Raw genomic sequence first — 5855 nt, 5'->3', positions numbered from 1 at the left:
AAAAGAAGTACAGGAGAAAGATGAATACTTAGGTTGTTTCTGAGACAACCAGGCTATGACTTCAGCTGATAAAGAAGAAGTTTGAAGGCTGAAGTTCATTGATATCCTAGCCATTGATATTTTTAGGCCCTCTCTTTTCAATATTAACTTTCTTGGTAATGTGAACAAGTAACTTTTATCTAGGGTAAACATATATTTCTGTATGCCCTGGGGAGTTCTGGTTTATCTTTAAAGTGACTATCAATGATCCCCGCCTCACTCTCAAAAGTATCCTGTTTTGGATAGAAATTATGTGGTCATTCTACTTATAAACTCTCTGGGGCATAATTTCCATATTTAAAATAAAGAGATTGTTGTAGAAAATCCTACCCTCAACATACACAAACATTTCTTGTGTTCTGTTGCATTAAGTATGCTTTTAATCAGTTAGTATAGTTGACAAGAGTCAACGAATAAACTGTTGTGAATTGGGGTTTTGCCCCTATCGAAAATATTTCCTTCAATGGAGGATTTTTGAAAATAAGCTTTTAGTTATTCAGAACTTTGTCTTTAATAGTGAAATCATAGGCAACCTCATATCTGCTCATATCTGCTATTTTGCCTTCTTTGAGAATCACTAAACGTTGGGTTGGTAACCTGCAGTGGATAGATAGTTCAGGAGAGCCCCAAAACCAGTTCTGGACAGACTGTATCTAAATAATCTGGGAAATTAAAACAAAAACATGATTTGGGGCCCTAATCCTCAAGATTTTAGTGAGGCCCTTAATTTAAATTTTTAAAAAGCTCCCTAGGTATTTCTGATACAGAGTTGGCATTGGCAACTTTGATTTATCCCCGTAACTTCATTTCATAGACAAATAAAGGCAGCAGCAATAGCAATGACTATTTTTTGGTCTTTGTTATTTACCAAGTGTATTGATGGACAGTAGTTCCTTTAATTTTTATCAGAGTCCCATGGTGTTTGAAATATTAGGGGATAATATGTTTCGTAGGGGATAATATGAGACAAAATAAAGGAATGTGCCCAAAGTCTCGTAGCTAGTTAGTGGCAAAGTCAGAATTATCATTCATGTCTCCCAGTTCCTATTCTGGATCTATTTCTGTTACACCGTAACGACTTAGGCTGTTTGGGAAAAGCTTGAGTTTCTCTGACTAAAGTGCTCAGCTCACTTTCTTTCCTTGTTTTTCAGAGAGAGAAATATTTAGGAGGTTGTTTTCTTCCTGATTTTGGTCTTTTTTGGATGAACATTTAATTTTGCTCTTCCCCCTCCTTGTGTGTGTGTAGTGGGCTGCCTGGCAGGGATGGCAGGAGATGTTTTCATGCGCAATCAAGGACAGAGATGCATTGGCTGTCAGCCTCAGGCAGGGACACAGACTTGTCTCCCACCAGCAGAGCGATGATGCGTTTCCCCAAAATGTTCCAAGAATGGCCTGGAATGTGACTAGACAAGGTCCATGCGGTCCCATGAATGGCTTCACACTGCACCAGCCAGAAAACAAACACAACAGTAATTCTTAGATTAGCATGAAAACACTTCCAAAGGGGGCTCAAAGACAGCCTTTTGTCCCTTTCATAAAAGGGAAGAGATGAGGTGTGACAAATGGCCCATCAGATGACTTTCTGTGCCAAGCAAAGGTCATCCTGGAAGGGCACAACAGACACAATCAGTTTAACAGAGAAGAAACAGACTTGAAGCTAAAGGACAAAGAACATTTCAGAAGAGATAAAGTGGTGTCTAAAGAAGGCAATTTCAATTAAAATAAGAAAGTGTTAGCGTAACTCAAATATTAAAAATAACATCATCTTTTGCATTGCCACATGATGTGTATAGTGCAAACAATCTGGAGTTTGTAGTCAGGAGACCTAGGTATTCCAGCCTTAGCCAAGATCCTCTGAAGAGCTGGGATTCAGTTTTTGCATCTATAAAATAAGGCTAATCATACCTACTTTGCTTGCTTGCTGTGAGGATTAAACAAGACTAGAGGTAGGAAGTCAGGAGGAGATGGATTAGTGAACTGGTATCAGGACACAGAAGATTGGCCTGGGATCCTTTCCTTAGTGACTACGTGATTTTGAGTGAGTGGTCCTCAAATTTTTCAACCTTTCTGGGTGTGTCTGTTGAACTAGAATTTAAAAAGTTAAATCTTTGGCAAAAGTCCAATGTATAACAACAGGTAGAGGTGAAGATGCCCTCTTTGAAGCAGGGGTGGGTTGGGAGGAGGTGTCAAGGCTTCTCAATACCTAGGTGTTCTCTCCCCCCATCCCTTCTTCCCACCCTGACAATGCCTGAGACAGCTCTTCTGATTCCATGCTCTAGGACTTGGCTGCTATTTGCCTCTGCTGCCTTTCTTCCTTTCCAGTATGAATAGGAAAGGAATTCTGTGAAAGCCTCCCACTAAATCTTCTGAAACTTCAATGGGGTGGCCAGACTTCTTTGTCTTAGAGAAATAGGTTTTGTGAACAAACATAAAAAGTAGATCCAGGTGAATGACTATCTGGATGACGGAGTTAAACACCTGTGATGGACTTAGTGCTACTTCCCACAGCATGAGGATTTAAAAAGTGTCTCCAGATTCATAGCACAAGATCATTATTATGGTCTAAAATGCCTATCTATCTACTTATTTATTTTCTCAGTAGAAGGGGAGAGTAAGAATCCGAGCTTAAATTTCATAGCTAAGGAGTCACTTTGAACTTCTGGTGACCTAAGCGGATGTATAAACAGCTAATCCCAGTCTGAAGTCAGTAGTCTCACATAAAAAGCAAATGTGATTTTCTGAGTTTCATTTTCATAGCATGATCTATCACATGTTACCCTCTCATTATTTCACATTGGTACGTGTGGGAACACGCACATGCGCACATTCGCATTCCTGTATCAAGCCCTCTGCTTCCTAATGTCTTATTACTTCAAAAGCATTCCCCTGTGGTCTGCTTTAGGATCTATCACTCTCTTTATTTATGGAGATTAGATAAAACTTCAAAGCTTTGAAGACTGAGGAGGATTACATATTTGGAACCATTTTAAGAAAGATAAACAAATGGACCCTTACACTTTGTACCTTCTAAAATATATATGTCTTAATTCTGTGTATGAGTCCTGGCTCTAACAGCTCTCACTGTGTAATCCTGGATAATCCCCTTGAACCTGGGGTTCAGTTTTCCTCATCTGTAAAATGGGGATACATAATGCATTGTGAAGATCAAATGGGACAATATACATTTTGAAAAGTTGAAAATGCTAGTCAAATGTGATCATTATTATTAAAAAATTTTAAAAAAATTATCATTGTTATTTGGGCAATATTTTTATTTTTTATTTATTTATTTTTAGTGTATTTTAAGAACAACTTTATGGAGGTATAACTGGCATACAATAAATTGCATATATTTAAATTGTACAATTTGATGAGTTTTGACATTATATGTATATATATATATATATATATATATATATATATATATATACACACACACACATATATATATATCCGTGAAACCATTACATAATCCAGTTGATGAACATATCGTATGTCAGTTTGCTAGGGCTGCCATAACAAAGTACCACAGACTGAGTGGCTTAAACAACAGAAATTTGTTTTTGCACGGTTCTGGAGCCTAGAAGTCCAAGATTAAGATGTCAGCAGAGTTGGTTTCTTCTGAGGCCTCTCTCCAGGCCTGTCTTCTCCCTGTGTCCTACCTACATGGTCTACCCTCTGTGTGTGTCTGTGTCCTAATCTCATATAAGGACACCAGTCATATTGTGTTTGGGCCCACCCTAATGAACTCAGTTTAATTTCCTTTTCAAAACCCTATCTTCAGGGAGGGGACCAAGATGGTGGACTAGAAGCAGTTTGCACATAGCCACTGTCATGGAGAGTATTGTCTTCAAGTTCTGAGATTCTTTCTTCTGTCTGATCTAAACTATTCTTAATGCTTTCCACTGTGTTTTGTAATTCCTTGAAAGAATTTTTCATTTCCAGAAATTCTGTTTGACTTTTCTTTAATAATTCAATTTCTTTAGTGAATTATTCATTCATTTTCTGCATTGTTTTTGTGGTTTCTTTGTGTTGGGTTTCCATTTTATCTTGCATTTCATTACGTTTCCTTACAATCCATGTTCGAAATTCTTCATCTGTCATTTCACTATTCTGATTTTGGTTGGTATCCATTGCTGGAGAGCTGATGCTCCCTTTTGTGGGTGTCCTTTCACTCTGATTCTTCATACTTCTGGAGTTCTTTTGCTGATTCCTTCTCATCTGGAGCAGCTGTTGCTTCTTAACTTCGGATTTTCTTTTGTTTAGATAATGACACACCCAGTATTAATCTCTGAACCAGGAAGTGGTACTTGTGGGTGAGAATCGACCACACCTTGTATGATGAGTCAGTAAATTCAGTAAAAGGGCATGCAAATTGGCTTCCCTGTCAGTAGGTGGCACTTGCCAGAAGGAAGGAACAAGATGCAATGTTGTTTTTGAACCCTGTGACCAACTCTAGTTCCTCAGGAGAAGCACTCTAATGCCCAAGGTGATTGATTAGTGGGGCCCTGGAGCTTCTAGGTGTGTCCTTATTCTCTGCCTCAGCAGGGGCAGGTGGAGGAGTGAGGCTGGGCATGACTGACTGTCTGGATGAGTCTGCCCTCAAGCTCCACACATGCTGGCAAGAGATGTGCTTTGGCTGAGGTCAAAGGTCTATTCCCTGCCTCTGGGTAAAGCTGCCAGGGAGGGGCCGAAGTGGCCCCACTCAACCAGAAAAGTCTGCATGTGGAGGTGTCTGAGACCCTGCAGTCTGGCAGGCTGGAGCAGGCCTTGCTCCTTTCCACTCTCCCCTATTCTGCAATTTCTCCTAGGCCTCTGCAGTCAGGCAGGACCTCAAGTCAGCTGAGCTCCCCTACAACTGTGATGTGGGCCAGGTGGTTCTCTGCCTAGTATCCTGGCCTGAGCTGGGAACGTGGTCCTCCCATGGGAGGATGGGTGTCCTGTGAGTGTGCCACAGCCAAGACCCACGTTGCACTCTTTCCCCTTATCTGCCTCTGCAGGCACCCACACTTCTCAAAACTAATTACAATTATCCCCTCTGTGCCTGCAGGCAATGAGATTGAGATCTGGGTGTATCAGATCTGGCCTGTGGGCCCACCCCCGGGGCCCTGGAGATCAATCCCTGACCATGCCAGGAAGAAGGATACTGGTCTCCAGTCACCCACAGGGTGCTCAAGATTGTTTGATGTCCCTTCACCTCCGGGTGCGCCCTACTCTGATGGAGTTGCTTTGCAAGCAGAACTAGGGAGGACCGGCAGGCAGAGAGCTCACAGTCTGAACACCCCTCAGTCTGCTGCAGGAAAGATCTGAGCCCTGTTGCCTGTGGAAGCCTTCAACTGGCAGCTCAATTGTCTCTCTCGGCAGCTGTGGATGGGGGAGGGAAAAGGGAGAAAAAGAGTCTGGTGGAGGAAAGTCCGCACTCTGGTCATCTCCAATTCTCTCTCTGGAAGGCAATCTGCCCAGAATGACCAGGTTCTGGAGTCATGCAAATCACCTGAGACCCACTGATCCCCTGTGGCTCCTGCAGTCTAGGCTAGAGTTGGGAAATGTCTGTGTGGGGATGAGCAAGACGGAATCTGAGGAATTGCAGCTCCCTGGGGAGGACAAGGGTGCCCAGTGGGTATAGAAGCAATATGATGCCTGCCATCTGGCTCAGGTCTGTGGGATGGGAGGTGCCCACGGGGGTGGGGAGCCTGGTGCCCTGTGCACAAGAAGCTCTCTGTTTACTGGAGGGAGCAGTCTCTGGGCTCATGTGGGCAGAAGGTCTCTCCAGCAGGCTAAGAGCCCACCAATAGTCCAAGATGCAAGGGAGGGAG

This window comes from Propithecus coquereli, unplaced genomic scaffold (assembly GCF_000956105.1).
Source record: "Propithecus coquereli isolate 6110/MARCELLA unplaced genomic scaffold, Pcoq_1.0 Scaffold96, whole genome shotgun sequence".
Taxonomy (NCBI): Eukaryota; Metazoa; Chordata; class Mammalia; order Primates; family Indriidae; genus Propithecus; species Propithecus coquereli.
This window is presented reverse-complemented; position numbering follows the sequence as displayed.